Genomic DNA, 27294 nt, shown 5'->3' on the forward strand with positions numbered 1-27294 from the left:
TGTGAATATAGTATTGGAAATTATGTTGAAAAAATTATATGAAATCCATAAAACAAATAAAAAAATGTTTGTATTCTTGACATTCCATGCAGTTACTTTAGTATTTTGAATAGGGATAGAATGATTGAAGTGAGTTAGGTAAATGAAAGATATCAGGTGTTGTTGGGAGTAGTGAACATGTGCACCTGTTAGTTCGTTGAATAGGATGTAAAAAGAAGAGTTTGAAAAGTATGTCTGTAGTCTGAAAGTTTTGGGAGGATTCAGACAGTAGAGGGAAATTCAGAAGTGGAGGAGTTTCTTTCTTAAATTTTTTCAAAATAAAAAAATATATATGTTTACAAAAATATACATACACATATATAGCTAAATATAGCTAAATATCTACATATATGTAAACATGTATACAGGCATACATATTTATATTGATACAAATTTTGCAGTTATAGTGACACTTACAGTTATACTTTTGTTAAACTACAACTCATTGTCCAAAGTTAGTTTCCAGAACGCGTTATAGTTTCTTCAGATAAGTATGACTGTAAGTATAGTTTTGTATGGGTAAAACATCAACCTAACTACAATGTCCCTAGAACCTTTGTTTTGTTTCAGTGAATTTCAATTTTTTTAATGCTCATGTTAATAATTTTGTCAGGTTGTGGCCATCCAACCGGGTCCTTGTTCTTCCCCAGGAACCGAGGAGGATCCTCAAATCCACAGATCAGCCACAAAAAGGGCACTTTTTGCCCATGAGGGGCCCCCAGGGTACCCCTCTATGTGTCATATGGATTCAGGATACCTTTTTACACAGTTTTTTCCCACCTGCCAGTCAATGTGAGAAACAAAATGGCAGCTGCACCTTTTCTGTCAATTTGGGGCCAGCCAATCAGAGCCTTGCTTTTCCTCTGACTTTGAGGAGGATCTGCAGCCCTATATATACAAGTATGGTTTGCATTTAATAACTAGAAAACTACTGAAAAGATATACTTAAAGTCACTTTCTGGTCCAAAAGCTATTTGTCTGCCAAATGTGGTGTAATTCCGTCCAGTGTTTTGGGCACTATTGCTGTTCAAACTCCCTATGGTAAAATACATGGGGACAAGCGTTTTGAGACCCCCCTTTTTACTTTGTCGTCACTTTACGGATCACCCCAAAACATTCTGGACAGACAAAGGTAGCGTCGTAGTTTGTGAAGATTCCACCAATGGCTCCAAAGTTATTAGCAAAATAATAAAACAAACAAAAAAAAATAATAAAAAAGTATATACATGTTTACATGACCATACATGCACATGAATGTTGTGCTTTAATATACAAAGTGCTTTGTTAATTTAAAAAATATTTATATGCATGTTAACAGAAGCATATGCCTATATTATAAATACAGTCATGATTATAGACAACCTCTTCTACATACCCAAACATACAAACTTTTGTTATGTGTGCATATATGTGCAATGATCTTTTTTTGTTTTTAATATCTATATGTATTGGTATACCTTTATAGAAAGCAGGAACAGCATATGCATAAGTTCAGCCACCTAGCTACGATCATTTGTACACATTCTGACATATACGTATTCTCATACAAAGAAGCATAAGCACATATGCCAACACACATGTAATCTACATATGATAACATACCTATACATGTACAACATAAATATAAATTTATTGCAATGTACAAAACAGATGTTTAATTATTATATTGTTTCCCTAGTTATATACATTTCTTACATCCTCACACAGTGCATACTCTCAAGTCCCTAAATACATCCACATGCACATTAGCATATTTAAAGCATATTTAAATACCCAGACATGCATGTGCATCTCATGCATAAACATGCATGCATTCTCCTATTCATCATATAATATAATATGGGTGTGATTGTGTATGTGGTTGTGTATGTGTGTCAAGAGAGAGATGTATAATTCATATACACATGTGTACAGACATGTACATGCACACGTATGCAGGAACATCCATATACAAAGGAGTAAACCCATAATGATGCACAAAACAGTTACATATCCAGATTGACTTATTCATGTAATGCATAAAGATATACATAACAGTACCATCCCTATATACAAACCACAGAACCATATACACATACATATATACATACCCATTACCCATGTGCATCATGTTAATGGACCATGATGAACAAACAACTTTTAAGGAGAAAACATCTGTGGGTCACATGTGTTACACTTTCCACTTACCTATTTTGTTAAGTATTTATCCTTTTGTTTATGTATTTATGCATGTATGTATGTTGTTGACTATAGAACAAACATGGCTGTACAGCCTAAGAGTGCTTTACAAAGGAGGGAAAAAACTTTCAATAATAACAACTAAAATCAATTAACATGTTCAAAATAGGATGGATACTAATCACAACCAGTAAAGGAGATTAAAAAGGATGCCTTTAAAAGAGATGTGGCCCAAAGAAGTGTTCTTGCAACAGGAGGTTTTTAAGCTTCTCCTTCAAAGTAGCAAGACAGGAACTAGTGCGTAGAGCTGGTGTAAGTGAACTCCAATTTTCTGTTGTGCTCCCAGAGAAGGACTGTTTCATACACTGCTCTGGGTATATAAAGCATATATATGGGTATACAAAGCAAAATATGGGTCACTATCAGAGAATCAGTGTTAAATACAACATGCTTCCCCTAAACCCTTGTTTCAAGACCACTTCTGGAGAACTACTGAGTAAATATGTATCTTCAAAACCTACATATACACTGTTATACACAGAAGCAAGAAATTCCTATTAATGTGAAAAGAAAAACACCCTAGCTGAATAACCAATTTAAGGATTGGGTTGATAGTAAACTACTGGTTAGTTGCGCTCACATATGTATGCTCCCCATTGACCTATCTAAAAGAGAAAAGGGAGATCTTTCTCAACCATAAAGTTTGAGCCTCAAGCCATTACAAGGACCTGAGAGGAAACCTGACACCAGTTGTAACCTTCACCAACTGCAGCCTATGATCCATAAGTAAACTAGGGTGCTTGTGACATTTCAGGAGTGTCATAATGTCATAATGACATAGGCCTTTATCAGAAGGTAAATCAATAATGAACTCCTAATTCGTACATCCCAGTCAAAGACCATCATAATCTACCACATAAGGTTGCAAACAGATGTGATGCAAGGCAGAAATCAACCAGGTGTCAGAAAATGCAAACTAACCTATAGAAAGGAGGAAATAAATAACTTGCCAAGCCCACTAAAAAGAGTCATCATGTCACAGCAGTAAACAAAGTGGCTCAAGGAGAAGTGCTTAGGGTTGTGCTTTACAGAGCTATCCATGTCTGAAGCAGCTGCTCACCAGGCTGCAGAGTGGGGCTCAGAACAACGTCATAGGTCTTCAAGGAGCAAAGAGTTGAAGGCAACAGTTGGATTAGTGAAATTTTGATGATGGGAGCAAAGAGAGAGGACACAGTTCCAAGTAATGAAACCACCAACACCTTTCAATACCACTGAAAAGCAAAATGTTGGCTATAGGTAGACTACTTGGATAGAGACATTTGAAGATTTCATTGATGCACTTGAAGAGGCTGATAACAGAAAGATTATCAAGTATCTCAAAAATCTTACTGGTGATGGAGTGAAAGAAGTTATAAAGAACTTGCAGAGAACTGATGAAGAAGTCACGCACCGTCAGATGAAAAAATGCTTTGAATCTCAAGTTCAATCTAGTATAAACGTTAATTACAAATGATACATTTTCAGTCGAGAAGGTCAGAGAGTTGGTGAAAATATTGCTGAATTTGTGGAAAGACTCAATGCACTCATCCAACACTGAAAGTTCAATTAATTTATTGATGAAGAGGCTATGCCTCCTAGTTAATGATGGATGTTTGTTAGATTAATTTAGACAGCGAATGCTGGGAGAAACCCTTAGTCACGAGTGAATGTTGATTGCTGTCAGAGCTGAGGAATGTACTGACAGACAAGCTGCTGACATGGAGGCCAAAGGTGCCCAGAGCGAGTCAGTCATGAGTGTGAAAAGTAATCCAAAGCAAAAAACTGAAGGGCACAAAGTGCTGTCTACACATAAAAAGAAGTTGTGTTTTAGATGTAGATTTTTGTTTCCACGCTAAGGAAAGTGTCCAGCCACTGGATAGATATGTAAAGGTTGCAGGAAAGAGAACCATTTTGTGATGATGTGTAGAGTGAAGGAAAAATTAAGTGTGTCACAGCAAGAAAACAATATTGCTGCCAGAACGTTCTAGAAGCAATATTCAACGCGTGCTCAGAAGGCTAAGTGGCAACATCGATTGAGGCAAATTGACGCTAAACAAATTTGATCATCATCTAAATCATCGTCAATCAGTTTCTTTTTCATTAACCAATGAAAACAAAGAAAATGAGTATGCTATGTTGATGTTTACCTCAGAGAAACGTGTGCATGTTGGACTGGCCAAGCATGAAGAAAAATGTCAGTCAAAGAAAAGTCGGCATGCCAAAGCCGTGAAATCGTACACACACTGTCCGGAGATTACATTAAAAATAAATGGTTGTTTAATACCTTTCATTATCAATAGTGGTGTATCAATAAACATCCTGCCTGAAGAGAAATACAATGAACTATCTCCATTGACATGGCTAATGCCACCAAAGACCATAGCATATACCTGAGCTGTATTAACGCCTATTAAAACTCAAGGTTCATTTGTAGCGACAGTGAAATATAAGAAAACAAAGGTAGAAGTACAGATCAATGCACTTCAAGCTAAGGCTTCAAGTGTATGTTTACTCAGCTTTAACACAGCTGCCTTTATGGGATTGGTTTCTGTGAATTACAACATGAATGCTCATCACAAAATATTAAGTTAATTCCCTTAATTGTTTCATGGTTTAGGAAAGCTTAAGACTATGAAATTGAAACTACATATTAATGAGGATGTCCGTGCTGTTACTCGGAGACATAGACAAAATGCTTTTCATTTACAAGAAGCTCTCATAAAAGAACTTGAATCATTACTTAATCATGCTATTATTGAGCATTCCGCTGGTCCGGCACCATGGGTTTCTCCCATAAAAGAGTTGCCTAAAAAGCACAGTGAAGGAGCTGTAGGCATCTGTGTTGACATGTGTCAGGCAAACAAGACAACTGAACAAGAACAACATACAGATGCTGACATTGTCGACCTGATAATGCAATTGAAGGGTGCAAAGGTATTTTCTCGCTTTGATTTAAATAAAGGTTATAATCTGTTGGAACTTGAAGAAAGTTGCATATACAATACAAACTTTTCTATACGTTGGTTTATTTTGATACAAAAGACTTAGGGCCTGATTTAGAGTTTGGCGGAGGTGTTACTTTGTCGCAAACATGACAGATATCCCATCTGCTGTATGTCAAGTTCCACAGGCTATAATGGGATTGTAATACGACGGATGGGATATCCATCACGTATGTGACAGAGTGACCCTCTCCACTAAACTCTAAATCAGCCCCCTAATTTTGGTGTGTCATCAACTGCCGAACCTTTTCAAAACATCATTTGATATATCACACAGCCTTTTATAAAAGTGTTCAATTATACTGATGACACACCAGTTTTCAGAGCTTTTTAGATGGAGCATGATAGAGCTCTCACACAAGTATTTTGTTTACTCACAGCATTGACTTTGAATGCAGACGAGCATGAGTTCAACAAGACAAAATTAAAATTCTTTGGCCATATCTTTTCTGATGGGGTATTACACCTGTTTCTGTAAAAGTTCAAGCTCTTTCAAATACTGATCCCCACAAGATGGTTCAACAGTACGTTATTATCTTGGCTTGGCCAGTTACTGGTCAAGGTACATACAAGACTTTGCCCCTGTTAGTCCTCCATTACGAGAGTTGAGAAGGAAAAATGTTTCCTTTCAATGGTCACAAGAATGTGAGAGAAGTTTCAAGAGAATCAAACATACATTGAACATGCTATTGGAGTGGAATACTTTAATCCAAAGCTTCATACAGAGATTGTAGCCAAAGCTAGCCGGTCAGGTTAGGCACTAACCTTGCACAGCATAGTGGATGCCTAAATGCCCAATGGCATGTCATGGCCTATGTTAGTAGAAGTTTGTCCTAAACAGAACATGCCTACTCACAACCTGAGAAAGAAAGTATTGCTGTGGCTCTTGAACATTTACATGTATTCCTGTAGAGAAAGCCTTTTTAAGCTGGTACCTGATCAGCAAGCTTTACTGATCATCTTTGGCAATCCAAAAGCCAAGATGCCTACTCGCATTGAACAATGTGGACTACGATTGTAGGAATATGATTATACAATTGTGCATCGTCCAGAAAAGGATCAGAATCCTGCTAACTACTTTTCGAGAGTGCCAATAGCAGGTCACTGTACTCCATCCAAGACATCTGAAGCTTATATTAATTTAATTGTCAAGTCAAGTACACCAGATGCTATCTTGTTAGCCCAAATCATCACTGCCACGAGCTGTGATAGTGAAATGCTAAAGTTAAAAGACATATTTACACATCAGTCATGGAACACACACACTCAGCCTCTCACCAATGTTGGTGGGTACAAAAAAAATACAAAATGGTCAAAGATGAGTTGTCCATAACTCAGGAAGGACCTATACAGTGAGGGTTGAGAATCCTGATTCTGGTGAGCCTGCAAAAGAAATTGATAGAAGTGGCTCACGAAGGATATTGTGGTATTGTTACCACAAAAAGAGCTCTCCGAGAGCGAGTTTAGATTCTATACTTAGATGAAAGAGTTGATAAGGAACACAAACCCAATCATATATGCAACTGCCTTTCTTCCAATGTTGCTCATCATACTCTGAACATGTCAGAACTCCCTGAACATGCATGGGAGAGAATAGCCATCAACTTTTTTGGTCCACTTAATAATGGATATCACCTAATGGTGGTTGTTGATGAATACTCACGCTTCCTGTTTGTTTAATATCTCCTGTCTACGAATCACAAACAAGTCATTGAAAAGCCTAATGGCATCTATGTGACATGGTGCATTCCATCCATTGAGACGTTTGATAATGGCCCAGCTTTTAACAGTAGGGAATTCAAAGATTTCCTGGAGCATTTGAACATAAAGCATCAAAAGAGCACACCTCTATAGACACAGGCCTTTGGACTTGTTGATTGTTTTATGAGTATGCAAAGGAAAACAGTACAGTGTTCAAATCTTGAGAAGCGTAGTTTGAAGACTGTGCTAAACGCTACTTTAAGAGCTTTTCATTCAACACCCCACTCGACCACAGGTGAAAGTCCTGTTACTTTGATGTTCGACATAGCAGTGACAACCAAGTTACCTCAATGGACCATTAGGAGAGACAACAGTAAAAACATGATTTATACAAGGGACTTGGTTAACAAGCAGAAAATGAAAGCGGATGCAGACAAGAGCAACAAGAAGGGCATTTCATTTAGCAAAGGAGTATTGGTGATCACCCAACAGATGTATAAGAGAAAATCTGATGCTCCCTATGATGCTGAACGTTTCCAAGTGATGTCTACCAAGGGACACATGAAGACAGCCAGTGCCCTGAGAAGTCTATTGCCAGAGACTCCTCTTCTCACTTTAGGCCTCTGATTCATCTGTCTTCAAATCAAAATGGTGATAGAAAGACTGACCCTGAACACTCATTGACTACTTATACCTTGTTACCCTTCTTGGCAATCTCTGACACTGAACATGACAGCTTCCAGTGATCAGATCGGGTTGTACGATCAAAGCCCCAAGAAGACTGATTGAAGAGATATAGTTGTTCATGTTTCTGTATAAGTACATCTGTACTCATTTTAGAAAAATTGAAATTTTTCATTTAACAGTGGGGGAGATATAGGGCCTGATTTTAACCTTGGCGGACGGCGGAGGCCGTCCGCCAAGGTTCCGCCGCCAAATGACCGCACCGCGGTCACAAGACCGCGGCGGCCATTCTAACATTTCCTCTGGGCCGGCGGGCGCTCTCCAAAAGAGCGCCCGCTGGCCCAGAGGAAATGCCCCTGCAACGAGGACGCCGGCTCAGAATTGAGCCGGCGTAGTTGCAGGGGTGCGACGGGTGCAGTTTGCACCCGTCGCGTATTTCAGTGTCTGCATGGCAGACACTGAAATACTTTGCGGGGCCCTCTTATGGGGGCCCCTGCAGTGCCCATGCCATGGGCATGGGCACTGCAGGGGCCCCCAGGGGCCCCGCGGCACCCCCTACCGCTCCCGCCAGGAACAGGATGGCGGTAGGGGGTGTCAGAATCCCCATGGCTGCGGAGCGCGCTCCGCAGCCATGGAGGATTCCCCCGAGCAGCGGAAAGTCGGCGGGAGACCGCCGACTTTCCGCTTCTGACCGCGGCTGAACCGCCGCGGTCAGAATGCTCGTGGGAGCACCGCCAGCCTGTTGGCGGTGCTCCCGTGGTCGGTGGCCCTGGCGGCCACCGGCCGCCAGGGTCAGAATGACTCCCATAGTGCCTTGCATGTTTTAGGACAGAACCTTTTTGGCTCCATACGGACTCCGTTTCAGTGTGACATGATCGCTAGAATAGAATGTAATGAAAGCTTGGTTTAGAATGGTGAGTTCACAGGTACAGGCAGAGGAATAAAAGCATGTGATTTACAGCTCCAGGGATGTGGTAGTCACTGGCTGGAACCAGGCTGGGAAGGACGCTAAAGTGTTAAAAAAAATTGAGACACCAAACATAACAAATCACCAATAGGCTGTTGGCCAGCAGTTCCAGTTGGCAGAAGGATATTGTTTACATTCGTATAAACTAAATAAAGAATTTACTAGTAAGAGCTTCTCTGCTTGCCAAAGTGTGGGCTCGGCTTCTATAAATGGAATTTATATTTCAAAAAATTATTCATACTGGAACAAACAAAATAGAACAATTGGGACTGTTTTTGTAGAGAAACAAGCTGCAACAGAACGTGTACGTGTAGCTGGCTAGTACATTATTTCAATAGGACTAAAAATATACTGTAAAATAAAACAACAATTTCATACAGTGTTTACTTCTTAATAAATGTCCATTTTGAAGGACATTTTGTTTGGGGCACAAACTGAATTTCCACCTGGAGCTTTATATCATAGTATGACGAAGGTGTGCTTGATGCAGAAGCATGAATGCAACTGCTGGATTCATGGCGCTGCAAAATCATCTGTAAGTCCTCCTTAGAATAATAATATGAGTTTAGTTATAATAGCAACCTATATTTAAGCACCATGGTGTCATTTTGTTTGTGGTGCTTATGACTTATCGACTTATCTTTCTGATATGTGGAATTCTGCAATCCCTATATAAAAAACAGTCTATAATTTCTTTACAGTAGGCAATGTCTGATGAACCTAGTCACCTATTAAAACAGAACTCAACTTTAACAACATATCACAGTTGAGCTCTGACATCACAATGACTACTGTCAGAACCAGCAGCTGAGGGGAAAGGCAGGACATATCAGGGAGCATAGTTAAAGCAGCTGTTTAAGGAACAAAACAATGCTTTTCTTTCTTCTGCTCTGTTTTTCTAACTTACAGTGATAAGCAGAATGGAGATATTTTTGGCAACATGTTTATGTTTTGCAGTTCTTAGATAATTATAGAAAATTTAGAATATGTCTGCCTGTTTCCACACATTCTGTGTAACCATGACTTATTTTCTTTAAAACTGACTCGTATCAAACTGATTCTAATACCTTTTTGCAATACATATCTAACAGCTTTTTTTGATGTGTTTCATTTTGCACTAGAGACTCTATTTTTATTTTTCATATCTGCAAACATGCTTTCACTTTCATATGAAAGAGGTACACACCAAGGATGTAAGTGTTTTTTGGGAAGGTTGATGGTGTGACCATGTATTATATGAGATAAAGTACTCACTTCCATACATGATAAAGATATTGAAGTCACCTTGCAGTTCTGTAACCTTATAAAGGCTACATGGTTATGGAACTCCTTGGTGACTTGCAATATCCTTATATTGTATGGCATGGAACACCTCGTTCCCTATATTATTGTTAGAAATTGAGCTATGGGTTGTGTGGCCTGCACAAGTAATAGTTCCTCAATTATCCTCAATTAGCCAATCACCCCACTGTAGTGCTGGACTCTCACAGGGTGGCAAGGTGGAGCAATCTAACGACTACTCAAGGGAGGTGGTGTGAGCTAGGAATCACCAATCACTGGCACACAATAACCACACTTCATAAGTGATTGTCCTGTCAGTACTTTTTCTTTAGAAAAGAAGTGCATTTATTACGCTCACACTACTAAATACTACAAAATAATTAACAAATATACTTTGGCAAAACATACTAAAGTTGACATTGTGTAATCACTGGTGACCCAATTGGGTTAAGGGTGTGCAAACAGTCTTGGTGTAAAAAGATATTCCTCTGCATGAATCATTGTCTTATTTGCAGTAACAATGGATCAGTAAAACATATGCAGTCTTTATGTAAACTCAATAAAAACATCTATCAGAAATAAACTTTCTGTTTTTGCATTGTTTCATATACTTGGCATTAGATTATAATGGTCAGAAAAAGCATTGTAATGTAATCAAATAATCAGCCCCTAGAGGGCATAACCACATGAAATCAATATGGAGAAAACATTGCAATGTAACCATACATTCAGTCTCTAGAAGGGATAACTACTGGAAATGGCATTACAATATAATCACATTAAAAGGCATTACAGTGTAAGCATATAATCAATCAATCACTAAAGGGACTAGTGCATTACAATCAATCAATCAATCAATCACATTTATAAAGCGCGCTACTCACCCATAAGGGTCTCAAGGCGCTGGGGGGGAGGGGGTCAGTGCTCGAAGAGCCAGGTCTTGAGCTGCCTTCTGAAGGGGAGGTGTTCGGGTATGGCGCGAAGGTGACTGGGCAGGGAGTTCCAGGTCTTCGCTGCCAGAAAAGAGAAGGATTTTCCTCCGGCGGTGGTTTTGCGGATGCGGGGAACGGCTGCCAAGGCCTGACCGGTGGAGCGCAGAGTGCGCGGAGGAGTGTAGAAGGAGACGCGGGAGTTGATGAGTTTGGGTCCGAGGTTGTAGAGGGCTTTGTGTGCGTGGGTGAGGAGTCTGAAGGTGATCCTCTTGTTGACCGGGAGCCAATGGAGTTTTCTCAGGTGTCCGGAGATGTGGTGGTGGCGAGGTATGTCCAGGATGAGTCGTGCTGCGGCGTTCTGGATCCGTTGAAGTTTCCTCTGCAGCTTGGTGGTGATGCCGGCGTACAGAGTGTTCCCGTAGTCCAGGCGGCTGGTGACGAGGGCGTGGGTGACGGTCTTCCTGGTGTCGATGGGGATCCAGCGGAAGATCTTGCGGAGCATGCGGAGGGTGTTGAAGCACGCTGAGGTCACTGAGTTGACCTGTCTGGTCATCGAGAGGGAGGAGTCCAGGATGAAGCCGAGGTTGCGTGTGTGGTTGGTCGGTTGGGGAGTGCTGCCTAGGGCGGGGGGCCACCAGGAGTCGTCCCATGCGGAGGGGGTAGGGCCGAGGATGAGGACCTCCGTTTTATCTGTGTTCAGTTTCAGTCGGCTGTCTGTCATCCAGGTCGCTACTTCCTTCATGCCGTCGTGCAGTCTGGTCCTTGCTGATGTGGGGTTGTTGGTGAGGGATAAGATGAGCTGGGTGTCGTCGGCGTAGGATATGATGTCGAGTCCGTGTTTGCGTGCGATGTTTGCCAGGGGGGTCATGTAGACGTTGAATAGGGTGGGGCTGAGGGAGGATCCTTGGGGTACGCCGCAGATGATCTCCGTGGCTGCGGATCTGAAGGGGGGGAGGCGGATTCTCTGGGTCCTTCCGGAGAGGAAGGAGATGACCCATTCCAGGGCATTGCCTCTGATGCCGGCGCTGCAGAGGCGGTCTATCAGGGTGCGGTGGCAGACCGTGTCGAAGGCTGCAGAGAGATCCAGGAGAATGAGGGCCACGGTTTCACCCTTGTCGGTCAGGGCTCGGATGTCGTCCGTGGCTGCGATGAGGGCGGTTTCGGTGCTGTGGTTGGCCCTGAATCCGAACTGAGTGGAGTCGAGGGAGTCGGAGGTTTCCAGGTCGGCGGTGAGTTGAGCGTTGACGATTTTCTCAATCACTTTGGCGGGGAACGGTAGGAGGGAGATAGGCCGGAAGTTTTTGAGTTCGGTGGGGTCTGCTGTAGGTTTCTTTAAGAGGGCGTTGAGTTCTGCGTGTTTCCAGCTTTCAGGGAAGGTAGCAGTGGTGAGGGAGGCGTTGATGACGTCTCGGAGGTGGGGTGCGATGATGTTGTCGGCCTTGTTGTAAATGTGGTGAGGACAGGGGTCGGAGGGTGATCCCGAGTGGATCGAGTTCATGACGCGGGTGGTTTCCTCGGTGGTGGTAGGGTTCCAGGCGAGGATGGTGGAGATGTCGTTTGCGGCTTCCGGGGGCGGGTTCATGTTGGTGGTCGTGAAGCTGTTGTAGATGTCGGCGATCTTACGGTGGAAGAAGGTCGCGAGGGAGTCGCAGAGGTCCTGTGAGGGAGGGATGGGGTTGGTTTCTGCGTCCGGGTTGGAGAGCTCTTTGACGATGCCAAATAGTTCCTTGCTGTTGTGGGCGTTGTTGTCAAGTCTGTTCTGGTAGGCTGTTTTTCGTGCGGTGCGGAGGCGTTGGTGGTGTTGGCGGGTGGTGTCCTTGAGAGCTGTCAGGTTTTCCTCTGTCGGGTTGAGGCGCCATGTCTTCTCGCGGAGGCGGCATTCTTTCTTGGAGTTTTTGAGTTCGGTGGTGAACCAGGAGTTTTTCTTGTGGTTGTTGGTGTTGGTTTGGGTCTTCAGAGGGGCCAGGAGGTTGGCGCAGTCGGAGATCCAGTTGGTGAGGTTGTTGGCGGCCTCGTTGGGGTTGCTGGTGCTGGTGGGTTGGTTCAGGGAGAGCGTTGCTGCGAGTTGTTCTGTGGTGATTCGGTTCCAGTGTCTTTTTGGTGGTTGCCGGGTGTGGTGATGCACAGTGGTTTTCTTGAAGCTGAAGTGGATGCAGCTGTGGTCCGACCATGTGAGTTCGGTGGTGTGGCTGAAGGTGATGTGTTTGCTTGAGGAGAAGATGGGGTCGAGCGTGTGTCCGGCGTAGTGGGTGGGGGTGTTGACCAGTTGTTTCAGTCCCAGGTTGGCGAGGTTGTCTAGAACGGCGGTGGTGTTGTTGTCGGTGTGGTTCTCCAGGTGAAAGTTGAGGTCTCCTAGGAGGATGTAGTCGGTGGATGAGAGTGCGTGGGGGTTGACGAAGTCTGCGATGTCTTCGCTGAACTTGGTGCGGGGTCCTGGTGGTCTGTACATGAGGGTGCCTCTTAGGGTTGTCTTGGGGTCGATGTGGATCGCGAAGTGGAGGTGTTCGGCGTCGGGAAGTGAGTTGTCGGTGTGGGTCGAGATGCTGATGGAGCTTTTGTGTGCGATGGCGATGCCTCCTCCGGTGCGGTTGAAGCGGTCTCTCCGGATGATTTTGTAGCCGTCGGGGATGGCTATGGTGATGTCGGGTGCCGAGGAGGGGTTCATCCAGGTCTCGGTGAGGAAGGCGATGTCTGGGTTCGTTGAGTTGATGAGGTTCCACAGTTCGATGGCGTGCCTGTGGACGGAGCGGGTGTTGACCAGGATGCATTCGAGGTTGCTTCCGGGGGCGTCGTTCTTGGTGGTGGCGGTGTGGGTCCGTAGGCAGGTGAAGCGGCAGTTGCTGCAGGTGAAGGGTCCGTGGGTTCGTTTGGGGGTGGCGCGGTAGCAGCCCGGCGCGCGGTCGGGGTTGAGGTTGGCGAGGGTGGCGGAGTCATAGGTCAAGCGGGGGGCGCGGGGGCCAGGGGTTCGGGCGCTGGGCGCGGTCCAGGCGCGGACGGGCGCAGACGGGCTTGCCTTCGGCGCGCCCGCTGCGCGCGTCCGCTGCACGGCCTCGCAGCGGCCGCCATTTAAGGGGTAGGTGGGGAGGCGGGGTCAGCTGGGAGGCGGGAGGTGGGCGGGCAGGGGAGCTGGAAGTGGGAAAAAAGAGCGGCAAAAAAGAGCGGCAAAAAACGGCGGGAAAAGCGCAGTAGGAGCGGCGGGAAAAAGCGGCAAGACGGCGAAAAGGGAACAAGAGCCTACTAAAATCTACTAAAAAGGAGGGGCTGAGAGGGGAGGACGGCGCACGGCACTCGGGGGCACACGCACGGGATACAAGGAGAGAAAAGGGAATTTCAGTCACTCGGGGGCACACGCACGGGATACAAGGAGAGAAAAGGGATTTTTAGTCAGCACAAGCACAAGCACTCGGGGTACACGGGCAAGAAGGGGGGAGCACACTCACAGGAGAGGAAGGCAGTCAGGGACTGGAGGCGCTGCGTGAGCAGGAGAGCGACCTACCCGAGGGTCAGTGGTTACACATTCTCAGAAATTTCATAACATTACATACACAAAGCAAGAGCTCCATCCATTGGAGCGCTTGATAATACCTTGAATAGTGGAAAAGGTGAAGATTTTGGGGTCCCCCCAAGCTAAGGTGGGGACCAAGAAGTTGGCCTGGTCAGAAAGAGCACTCCGTGCAGAGTAATTTGGTGGCGGTCTCTTCATTCTAGGACCACCACAAGCGAAGATAGTAATGGGCAAAAATGTGTTTGGAACTGGAGGTCCCGCAAAGCATTATAAGGCAAGTTTTCTGAGTGCAGTGAATTTTATAGTAGCGGCTCTCCCGCTGTGCTGTGAGAGCGGTGCTGATGTTTTCCTTGGATTGTCTATTTGGAAGGCGGCCCTGTGCCATGCTTTTAATTTCTTTCATGGTGGGGTTGCCTGGTCCCACACGGGCACCCCAGAGATTGCCACTGTTGGAGGGCAGCTCAGGGAGCACACCCCCAACTGCCCTCTCTGGCTCCCTGCACTGGCAGCACAACTGTATGTTGCCACTGGAGCTGGAAGTCCTGCTGTGTGTCTGCTTACTCCAGCAGGCAGACGGGTGATGTTGGGGTTGCCTCTGGGGCTGACAAATGGGATCCTGGGCCACTCCTGACTTTTCCCGGGGAAGCACCATGACACATCCCCGCAATATCACATGTACAGGGGTCAGGGATGGAGTTCAGGGATGGGGTCCCAGCCCCTGCACGGAGAATCTACCAGTAGGATGGTGTCCCCGGGCAAGTTTGGAACACAGGGAGGGGGGCCCGAGTATGCCCTCTCCCTCAACCAAATAGATAGAGCTTCCTTGCACCATCCCCCAGGCCCTGGCCAACCCCAGGGTAATTTTACTGGACCTGCAGCAGAGCACCACTTGCTCAGTGGCAGAGGTCAAATGTCATCAAAACTTAAAATGCCATAACTCGGGCCTTGTTGGGCCAATTTGGATGATGATGGGCTCATATTACTCCTTGTGGTGAGCTCTATCCACCAGGTGCAGTAGCAGCAACCCTTCTCACATCCAGAGCAGTGCAGTCTTCCAGAAGCTGGTTCTCCTGGCTCCCTGAACCAGTTCTCCTTTGTGGCTTTGTTGGTGGGTGCAGAAAAGTCCAGGGCTTCCCCCAACTGGTCCTCAGAGGTCAACTGGACTGAGTTCTGGATCCTGCGATGAGGTCAGGGTGTTCCTCTTTTCAGTTCTTGATGGTAGCCCAGGATCCGGCAGCATGCTGGGTGGAAAATCTGAGGCAAGAAGAAGTCTTACCCTTCTGCAAGAGTTTATAAAGGGGAGAGGAAGATTCCAGAAGACAGGCACCGCTAACCAATTCTGGGGTGCCACATCACCTCTCCACCCCTGTCCCATCCATCCTGCACAGCATGTTGAACAATCCAAAATAGCATCAAGGAGCCACTGGTCATCAGCTCCTGGGGTCTCAGCTTCAACTCTTGCTGACATCACTGCCAGGGGTCTGCGCACTAGAATTCAAAAGGCGGGCCCCTGGTGGTTTGGCTCCAGTTGTCTGGGCTCTTTCCTTTGTTCAGGAGGCTTGGGCAGGCCCATCCCTGGTACAGTGTGACAGCTAGGTGATTGATACAGAGCATTCCGCCCCACCCCTTTTCCACCTCTGGAGCAAGGAGAAGTAGTGCTAAGTGCTCCTTTTGTTTAGGGGCGGCCTTTGTTCCTGCTGCTGGAGAAAATTTAATAAATGGACACAGCAGGGTGACCACAGGCTTGGGCTTTGATCCTGAGCTGAGCCAGGAGAATGTGAAAAATCTAAATGACCCATAAGATGTGCAGCTATCATTTTGGACATGGCATATTTGGTTTTCTTTAAAAGGTTACACCCTAGTTCAAGATGTCAGTGGTCTCCCTACATCATGGAGAAGGGAAACTACCCTTTATGCAGTTCCCTCATTATTTGCATAATGGAGTGTCACTATAGTTAACACAGTAAAGCACAATGACTTACCCTAATAGTATACAATACCCTCATGAGGCCTATCCCATGTAAATACGTATCCCTGCAGAGTCACCTTTGCATCAAGCTACCTGTGCCTTATTACTCGGCTGAGCACAACAGTAGTCTCCCATTCACAGCCCGCACACGTGTGCACATGTGTAACCAGCCAAAAGCCCCTTACCCTTGTTGCGTCGCAGCAGCCTTATCTTAAATGGTGGACACCGATTTTAAACATGGACAGTCCATTTATTGTGTGATTGCTGTGGGCGAGACTCCAGCAGTGAGGCCCACCCACAGAAAAAAAGTCCAAAAAACGGGTGATCAGAAAAGCAAATAAATCCGCCATACTCCTGGGGCAGAACCCAGTCCAACAATTATACAGAAATAAGTACAGAAATATGTATTTAACCTGAAGCGCAAAGGTGTGAATCCATGCTTTCATGAGTTTTGTTGGCAGAATTTCCGTTCACCAAACTCATAGCAAAAGATCTACCACATTTTTAGTTCTATGCCATTCTTGCTGCCCTCCCCTTCATTGTCTATCTTTCTGACATGAGGAGTAACTTTGAGGAAGATCGAATATCCAGTGCAAATTCTATAATTTCACATGTCAAATGATCCAGCACTAAGTGTGGGCAATGAAAATTGTTAGTACCCATAAACCTTATACCTCTAACATGTTGGTGGTAACATGATAACCACCCCTTGGTGGAAGTCCACCACCCTCAGCAATATGGTCTTTCACAATGGTAAATCCTCCCAAATGTGGTGGTGAACTAGCCAATCTAAAGTGCATTGATGATCTGTCTTTGACAGAGTTTGCACCACATCATTGCAGGCCAGGTGACAGAAGAGTATAATTCTTTACCAGGTGGACTTCTCTCACTGAGAGAATTTAACTTAGTGTCGGTGAGCGGAGGAGCAGAACTAATATGTGATTGTAGTGTTTCATATCACCTTAGCCGCTTTCCTCAAAGTCAATAACTTACCTTTCATCATTTGCTGTCTGCTTTGGGACATGTCAAGGTACTTTTGGCAATGCTAATAAAATTAAAGGTGCCGCTTATGATTCAAGGTACAGAGAAAACTTCCAATTTAAAGTTGTGTAGCAACTTAACTTACTTTTGTCTGATTTTAAGCAGCACATTTATTAATTGCATTACTACATCGAACCTTGGGGTGACAAGCCATTTATTATTACTTCTGTATTGGGGTGAAAGTTCTGGCCAAAGAGAGAGCCTTTAGAGCATGACCACAGCACTTAATTATTAGTAGTTAATAATATATTGATATTATTATTGCCATTTGGTGAGGTAGAATGTAATTCTCACTAATGTGTATTATAATACACATTGATAGATTTTTGAAAGGTGGATGAGAAGAGAGACCGGTAAACAGACAGAAAGAAAGATGAACTGAGAGATAGTTGTGGAGATGTATGGGTGAACATGACAGACGATCAAGGGAATGAATGGTGGGTGGGCGAAGGGTCAAGGCAGGTAGGGAAGTAAGCAGTTTATTTGTATTTATTATTTATTATTGTACAGGATTTGGGGATTTTCTTGGCAGTACACTGTCACTCCAGAGACATCTTCTGGCATTGGTACCTCAAACGGTTTTTAGGGAAATAGGTTAATTTTTTAATAAACTAGTTAATTGAACATTTTAATGGCTTTCCTAACGGTCACTAGATGCTGAATAACTGATATATGGATGAGTGGATTAAATAAATGAGTGGACGAATTGACTGAGAAAGAGACAGATAAAAAGGTGTCATGCATTTCATGCTATGGTTTTATCAGATGACTGATTATGATTTTTACTCGTCGTAAACAAAATTAGGAGTTGCTATTTTTGTCATGGAGGGAAAAAGTCTGACAAAATGCAGATAGAGCAGCGGTGTAGCTAGCATGTCATGGGCCTTAGTACATGAAAGAAAAGTAGGGTGCTGCCTGTTGTTTGGGTGTGAACAAGCGGCGGCTTCTGCAAATCTCATGCGGAGAAGTGGAGGGGGAAGGGGACAGGGGGAAAAAACAAAAATAATTAAAAAAATAAACTTACCTTTTCCTGCCACTGCCGGCCATCTCGCTCCTCTGCTGATGGTGTTGGTGTCCCAGCAGTCCCTGGAACACCAGCACAGGCTCCCCACGCAATCCTGGTGCTGCTCTTATGCTATACTTAGTATGAGAGAAGCACCAGGATTGATTTGAGTGGCATGTACTGCCACTCAGACGTTGCATGGGACTCTGTGCACCAGTTTCCAGTTTCTCCAACCTGGCAGTGCAACACAGCAAGGTTGGAGACACCTAAGTGAGCATGTCAGTTTGGCCGGTCTGAAACGGCCAGCCAAACTGACATGCGAACTTAGTGCACTGACTCAACTACCCCTTCTCCCATGGACCAGCCCTTCCCCTCCCTGCACTTCCTGGCTGAGCCAGCAGCTGAAAAATAAAACGATCACAAATATTGTTTAATTTTTCAGCTGCTGGCCATTAGCCAGTGGGCGATGCTCATTTGCCATTGCGAAGGAGCTGCTTCTGGTGTTGACATGCGTCAATAATGTGGGTTCAGAGACACCCTGAGGCTTCTGAGGCTTCTGTACCCTGGTGCCAATGCACCTGCCGCACCATGCACAGTTGAAACTAGAATCTGGTCTTTGTGTCTCTTAAATCAAATTTAGTGTCACCATGATCCCCTTGGCCTTGTAAGCATTGTTCTTGTGCGTACCAGTTTATTGAATTTCATGCTTCCTAAATTCGACCTTTTATGATCTACTGAAACAAATTGAGTTGTTAATGTCAACTCTATCTTCATAAGTAAGGCTATAAAACGAGATGGATAGTGAATGGGCATTGAGTCAAGGCCTGTGTTCTATACCTAAATGCAATCGAAAGTCACAGGCGTTCATTTTCAATTGCCTTTTAATACAAACTGAAGCAATCCATATGGGTAGTCACAGTTTATACATTTGTGCACCCAGTCCAAGATGCATCTCATGACCTAGAAATCAACAAAAACCCTGATAGGATGAACAATAGAATCAACTGCATGACTCGAACATTAATGCATACTTGATTTCTATATTAGTTCCTACTACTGTAGCTAAAAATTTAAAAAACTCAACTCACTCACAAGTGTTTTCTGTGACTTGCTCTTATTGTTCTCCTTACTTATGTGGGAATTCCAAGAGTAATTAAGAAATAATCCAGGTGTACTCATAGAATGCAATAGTAAGACAAGGCCACTACAAGAATAACTGAGATCTACTCCCATAGCAGAGTCTTGGTGACTTGGGCCCAAATTGCATGATTATTAAAAAAAGTTGTTTGCCCAACATTTGTCTTAGGAGTCTGAAGGCACAGCCGACTGTTATGTTTACCAATAACCAACCATTCCTAATTTTGATTCAATTTTCTGCCTCTTGCCTCCACTAACCAATAGTTCCTGCAGTGGCTGCTAGTGGCTGCTAGTGACATTTGAAAGTGGGGGGGCATGAAAGCAAACACAACACAAACCTGAAGGTGCCAATTGCACTTTGTTCGCAGACACAATGTCACTAACCAGACAGCTCGTATTCAGTTGTCAACATTAAGTTCATTTTAAAAAGGAACAGCTTTTGAAGTTGGTCATAGAACGTAGACCGGTTCTGAAAAGCCGGTTTGGGGATATAAAAATAAGGAAAATATCACAACTTACAGGTCATTTGGATGGGCTGATTCAGCTACTGTCAATGGCACCCTTTTTGACTTACATTTCATGGTCACCAAAGTAAAACATGCCTTGGCGACTTCCTAAGTGTATGTGTTTTTTCATTGATTGATACCATATCATAGACTGATAGGTTTATGTGTGTGGTTGTGTCGGTAAGTTGATGAATGTAAAAATGAGACATTGGTTGGGAGGAGGAATGAGCTGGTAACTGAGTGCATAGTAAATGGATGAATGTGTGAGTGAATGAATGGATGAATGAGAAGGTGGTTGAAGTATGGCCCGATGCTGCTTAGTATGGTATTTGACATACGTCCTCCTGACAAAGCTGGCACGGGGCACACCAGAGTAACAGTAACTATCATTGTTCTTTCACAGTATGGCATTTTGTGGGGGTCAGTGGGCCCAGCCACCTATTTGCCATTCAAAGAATGGGATTTGTGAACGCCATAGACGGTACGAAGAGTGTTGCTATAGCAACGCTCTCAGTGGCCAGTCATGGCAGAGAAAGGAGAGCGCAAAGCATAACTTACTCAGAGGAGGAGAGGACACATGCATAAGAATACCAGAGGGAAAGATAAAAGCAGAAGAATAGAGGTGGAGGAAGGCTGAAGCAGGAAGAGAGTGTGGTGCACACATGTAGAAACAGATGGAATAAAATATGGAGTTAGAGAGGCAGCGAGCAAGAAAAAAGGAGTCTAAGAGAAAGGTATTTCAAAGTTATTAATTAAACAAATAAAATACATTTACAATTTAGATCAATACTGGAAGAGGGGAAAATGGACACGAAGATGAAGTCCCCAACAAACATAAATGACTAGTGCTGGAGACTGAAACAGCCCAGCTCACTCATATATGAAAAACAGAAAAGAGACACATGGAAAAGCCATTGAGAGAAAAAGAAAGGGGTATAAAAGGGGTAAAAAAAATTGGATTGACGGGCCAGAGAGATGTGTCCATGAGATAGACAGCGAGAAAAAGAGCCTAGAAACTGAGAGAACGAAAGAGAGAATCATAAAGTGCGGTAGAGGGAAAGAAAGCTAAAGAGAAAAGCTACAGAGAATGGAATAATCACAAGTGAAGGAGAGAGCGAGGAAAAGAACAAGACAGAAAGGGGCAGTGAAGGACAGAGAGACGAACGGGTGTAGACAGAGAGGAGAGATGGAGTGAGAAAGACAGATTAGAAGTGAGGAGGAAGGTTCTGTTGATGAAGCACTGCCTGAAGCTGATGAGGGGTTCTGACACAGGGGAACGAATAAGGCTCCATCAGTGGGACTCCTTCGGCGACTCTGTGCACTCTACGGGCTGCCCCTGTGGTTGGTCCCAAAGCTTCTTTAATTTGCACCAATATTTTTATGCCGGCTCCCCTCTTCCCTCATGATTTATTTAACTTATTTAAAACCCCTTGTCGGCCACAAACTCTAATCTATAACAACTAATCGTGGTTTACGAGGAATGCAAAATATGTGACAGAAAGGCAAGGCAAGCCACATACTTCCAAAAAACGGATTTTCTAACAGAAATTTCTGATGCTATAAGTGTGATCATCTGGCAGCCAACATACATGCATACTTTTGACTGCTCTATTCCAAGCTTTTTTAAAAAGCTTGGCAGATGGCAGACACAGATCCTCAGTCTCAAACGGAGCGTCAAGTTAACATGCTGTACCCACTATTGGAGCTTCTCTCATGATAAAGCCAGAAAGAGAGTAGTTCTAGGATTGGTTTGGTTCGTTGAAAAAGCATAGACTGCATTCCGAGTGGACACCTTCTTTGTGAATGGAGTGGAATCGCTCATGCCTTTGCCATTGAAAAGTATTTCAAGAGTCAGATCCCTCATGTATCCTGTTTGAGGTAGGACAGTGAAGCCTCAAACAGTCCTTGTGTTAATGTCCGTGCTGTACAATAGCAAATGAATACATAAAATTAAATACATTATGAAAAATAAACTACATGGGCCTGATTCACAAAGGTAAACTGAGACCAAAAGTCTAGGTTTAGACCAAAAGTGTAAATTTATTCCAAAAGTCTAAGTTTAGACCAAAGTGTAACTTCACCATGAGTGAAGTTAGACTTTGTTCTAACTTTACACTTTTGGTCTAAAAGTAGACCAAAAGTGTGAAATTAGACCAAAAGTCTAACTTTACGGAGTAAAGTTAGACTTTTGGTCTAAGTTTATACTTTTCGTCTAAACTTAGACCAAAAGTGTAAGCTTAGACCAAAAGTCTAACTTTACTTTGTGAGTCGGGCCCCTTGTTTGTTTATGGGTGACTATGTCTCAAGGAGAAATTTCTAAACATACCTGACTGGTGGAGCATCTTAGTTTTAAAATCAATGGCTGGTATAGAAAAGAAAACACAAATTGCATCACACTCTTACCGGATGGAAAATCATTTAACAGGTACAAATAGTTTCTGATTGATACAACTGCAGCACATAGGATTCTGGACACTGAAGTGTACTTTTGAAGTGGAAAACCATTGGCATTAGACAAGTTAAATAGGGATTTCAACTAGCCATTGGGAGGCACCAACAGCAATTTAAAAATTGGAATATTGTTTGAAATTCAATACGTCAGAAACTGTATTTAATAGACTCCAGTTGTAATAGGACATCTTGATGTATTCAGCATACTTTCATGTTGTGTTAATTTTGCTACTTTCATTTTGGTAAACTGTAATAATGCTATCAAATTAATACATACTTTTATTAACCGATAACTTTTCGACCTTAAAGAATTTGTCCCTGACACCAAAAAATAGGTCTCAGTAGAATTTATGTATCACCGCTTCCAGGGAATACATTTGGCTGCACTTACCAATGTCATGATGCAGTAAGGACTTTAACAATTAAACTTTGAAAGCAATAACTTAGGAGTTAAAGATGGTTTCTTCAATGGAGCTGTTCTATGGTGTAATTGTTTGTAGTTTGTAAGTTTTTTATTCTAAGCGTGCCATAACAACAGTAACCAATTCCAGTAAATGTGCAACATTATGGGCCCACAAGACAGATAATTATTAGCTGACAAGAAAACATTAAACTCAATATTTACCTGGAAACAGATTTAGTTAATCCGATTACGTTTACTTGGTCCATATGATGAAGTTAGTTTGACTGAGTATAGGTGACCAATCAGAGTGGATGAAGCACCAGTTGATATTTGTTCTTACTTTGCAATACTTTCATTGAAGTCAATTGCATTTAGAGGTACAGGGATTTCCCGTGAGAATATTCACCCATTCCTATCCACTGCCCATTCTTCCAAGCATTATTATGGGCCCCAGGACATATTGAGGAGACTGAGGAAAACTAAGTTAGAAAGAAGGCCGGCTACTAGACAGGTGACTCAGACAGAGTTATCATTGGCCCTGTTGTTATTGGAAAGTCTGTCATTCACTCGGGGGCGGCTCCTCCATTGGGGCAGCGGAGCGTCGCCCCACCACCAGATGCAGCAGCACACCTTTAAAAGAAACGATAATAAACAAAGTTTAGTATAATTTTATTTTAAAGGGGCAGGGCCACGGGGTGATGAGCAGTGAGTGCACTCCCCCTCACAGCGCATGTATGTTTGGCTGGCCGCCTTGGGCCGACCAAACACACATGCGCATTGTGCTCTCTGCAGCCCTGCAACATAGTTACCAGGCTGGGCGCTCCCAGCTAATCCTGATGCTGCTCTGAGCAGCTTCAGGATTGGCCGCTGGGCGGGCTGGGAGCCTGTGCCTGCAGCGACAAGGGGCAGAGGAGTGGTGCTGCGATGGAGAAGGTAAGTGTTTTTTTTTATGCATTTGTTTATTCCTCTCCGCCCCCTACAAGCCGCTTCTGCATTTACTTTAAAGTAGCTTTGAAATCAAATAAGAGTGTTAATGAGGAATTGTGCACCATGTATGGTCTGAGGCCTTAAACAAAGGTTCAAGTTGCAGTGACAGACATGTGAAAAAGATAAGTTAGGCAGAAAGTGTATATGATCCAAGGTGCAAAGTTCTGCATGCAATGTTACCAAAAAGTGATATGTGCTTCCATGTACTGATAGGAAGCACTGCAAAATGGTCCTGGACAAACAGAACTTTATTATCATTGATGTCGACCCCAAACTAAGGATGCTCAGGGACACTTCAGAGAGCAAACTGTTGGCACTGCTCAGGGACAAACGTGGGCCAGATGCGGTCATGGCTGTAGGTCTCAATATGATGAAGAGGGTAACAGTTTCTGTATAAGACAAAGATTGCATTGTTATAGGATGTGGACATTGGAGACCTTCTAATAATTTGGAGATTGGCAGAAACAGGAATTAAAGAGGAAATACTGAATGTTGATCATTATCGTGGACTCTTCTTGCTTCCACTCTAGATTCCAAATCCTCCTCTTTTATAAAAATTCTTTAGTAATGGGAAAAACCCACCTGCTACGTCCTATATCTACTTGATTCATTTCATCTTACCCTTCATTTATCTGATTTCTGCTAGATTAATTAGAACATACCAATGCAATGTATTTTAAATCTAAAAGCAATTGTTACATTCTATAGGTTCATTGAATTACCACATTATGTCTGTCAGTTTCACTATGCATTTACCATTTAAACAAGATATTCTACTTTTTATACCTCTGGTTGCCCCTGAATATTTTATATCAGTGATGTGTTTTACTCCATTTTAGGTTTGCATTTATATTCAGTTTCAAAAGTGTGCAGAAAAAGCTCACAGGCAAAAGTGATTAAATACATTAACATTTCGTATTAGAGGAAATGTTCAGACTTGGGCTTGGGTGAATAACGCTTCTGCTCACACTATAAATTCGGCTTACCCAAAGAATTGAACAATTGACTGCAAAACGTTTTATATACTTATGTATTGTCACCATTCCAATGGAATTTCCTTCAGCATCCCAGAAACAAAGTAACCACAGGATCTCTGTATCATACTGCAGCTCTCGAGGGATGAAGACATTCATATGCCAAGCATTATTTACATTCAATAAAAAGAGTCCACAAACACCAAGATGTAATACTCTGTAGCCTTCTGGATTGATTGCAGCCATAGTCAATATCTTTACTGATTTGACGCATTGTGGCTCTTGCTAGTACTATCGGGTGATGGTTTTAAGGGCTCCCAATTATCATCAGAGCTCTTGCTTATCCACTGCGAACTATATTTCACCACTGAATATTCCTTATTCATGTGAGCCCTTGTGCCAATCATCTGTCCTGTTGAGTGTTCCAGTATGCTGAGGATGATCATTGATTTGATTTGTTTTCAGGATGCTCTCGCATGCAATGAGTGAGGCATTCCCGCAGAGGTTTTTCTGAATAGATCTTTGATATTATCATATTTTGAACTATTTTGGAAATATTATGGCACAATTCCCAGTGCTTCATATTCTTCCTTTTGAGATTGAGTCATACATAATTTTTTTGATGATAAGATTCCGTACGTAGGCTTCGGAAAACTTACATGGAAGTTAAAATGGTGACAGTTGTTTTTATGGTGCAACAAACGTCATAGCTTTATCTTATTTAGACTGCACATCATAGTTTCACATCTATGCTTATGTGTTTCTGGTGATTAATATAATGTTAAATGGTCTGAGTGAGGCTATGGTCATAGAATGTTTGTGATCACTTATGCCTAAATGTTATCCACCTGGTATAGCTACATATATGCTTTGCCCCACCTGGAACATAATATAAATTCTAAAAAAGAATTTGTTTGTGTAATTGTGGGTTTTTTATTCGAGCTGCTATGTTCATCTGTGTGCCATGAACACATCAACTTAATATCTTTCAGTTACAATAGTAATGGACTGTTTTATACTGATCCATTTAATTCAGCCCCTTTATTCCACCACCCTCTGCAGAGAGGATCTCCACTGTACCCGTAAAACAACACCCAAAGTCTGTAATATGGACCATAATGTCTGTAATGATATTACTCCCTAGGGGCTGGGATGGTACCATCACCTCATAAGTCAATTACTAGTACCCTAATATGGAATTTGGTGCACAAAACATCAAATCCACAAGCTAGGTCCCACTTACGTTTGAAACGTTGGATTAGGTGCAATTTATCACACCTGGTAAATTCTGAATGCCTGGGTACTACATTTATTGGGAGGGATAAATGACATAGCCTTTTCCGAGGCACTCCAAGCTACTGTCTTAGATAGTCTGTCAGACATATGTTTTAGTTTAGTTTTTGGTCCAAGTAGTTAAATGGCAGCAAACGAACTCATCATAAAAATGGAATATGAAAATCCATTTTGAGAGAAAACTATTACTAATCACCAAACACTGGAAAAGACAGCGGCTCAATTAAATGTTAATGGAATGGCTTATATGAAGTATATAAAATACTGTAATTTCAATGTGTCCACTGTGGAATTCATTGTTAATTGAATTAATTACTCTTGGCATTACAATTATTTCATCCTCTATTCAGATGTGAATCTGGAAAGTGTGTGGAACTGGTGAGGTATTTAAATGTCAAAATCTATTAAAGTTTTGCGCTATAGACTTAAACCTTTCATTTACATCAATGTATACATTTTAAGGAATGTATACAATCCTCGAAGAGTATGCCAGAAATCTATGCAAAAAGTAGATTTTCAGTGTTAATCCTTATACAATACATCTACTTCCACAGATACACTGGAGCACACACTTCAGAAATGAGAAAAAAAACGCATACTGTTTTCTCTACCTTTTCTAACCATGGGATGGTGTGTGACCTTTAGTTTCCATCCTTCAAAAGGCATTTACTACATTATTTACAACAGTGCAGGCCTTATTTATTCCTTGGCAGGTGGGTCACATACAACCAGTTCACTGGAGGGATGTCCTTTGCTCCTGGTGGAGAACCACCAGCTATATCCATGTAAATTCCCTCCTGCAGGGGATGGATCGCCCGCTACTGTAAAGGGGGTCACTGTGGCTCCTTTTAAAGCAGTGATGGTTGCTGAGCAGGCACCATGTTTAAAGCTTTGCAAAAGGTTTTGTTCGAAGATAACATACTTTCAAAGTGGGGGTTAATTTTTACCTCAGTTGGAGACCATTTAAAATTTCCCTTCCCTCTTTCCATTTCAGACGTGGACAGGGAACCTGAGTGATGGCCTCGGGTACACCGTCAGTGTGACCTGGTGGCTTCTGAATGGCAGATTGCTAAATCAGGGTTACTGACGTCAGAATCAGTGGAGGCTCCCCCAACGAAAACCCTGCCATTCCTCCAAGTCCAGAAGGAGTGTAGGAACCACAGGGTTGGCAAGGTGTGTAATTTGAAACATTCCTCCCCCGA

The 27294-nt window shown here is 43.1% G+C and overlaps 1 protein-coding gene across 2 annotated transcripts in view; it reads left to right on the forward strand.

The window, feature by feature from the left end:
- Window positions 1–27294, forward strand: part of FRMPD4 (FERM and PDZ domain containing 4) — a 1397101-nt gene that overhangs the window by 941562 nt on the left and 428245 nt on the right. The gene's annotated exons all lie outside the window — the stretch shown is intronic.

The sequence above is a fragment of the Pleurodeles waltl genome, chromosome 8 (assembly GCF_031143425.1).
Source record: "Pleurodeles waltl isolate 20211129_DDA chromosome 8, aPleWal1.hap1.20221129, whole genome shotgun sequence".
Taxonomy (NCBI): domain Eukaryota; kingdom Metazoa; phylum Chordata; class Amphibia; order Caudata; family Salamandridae; genus Pleurodeles; species Pleurodeles waltl.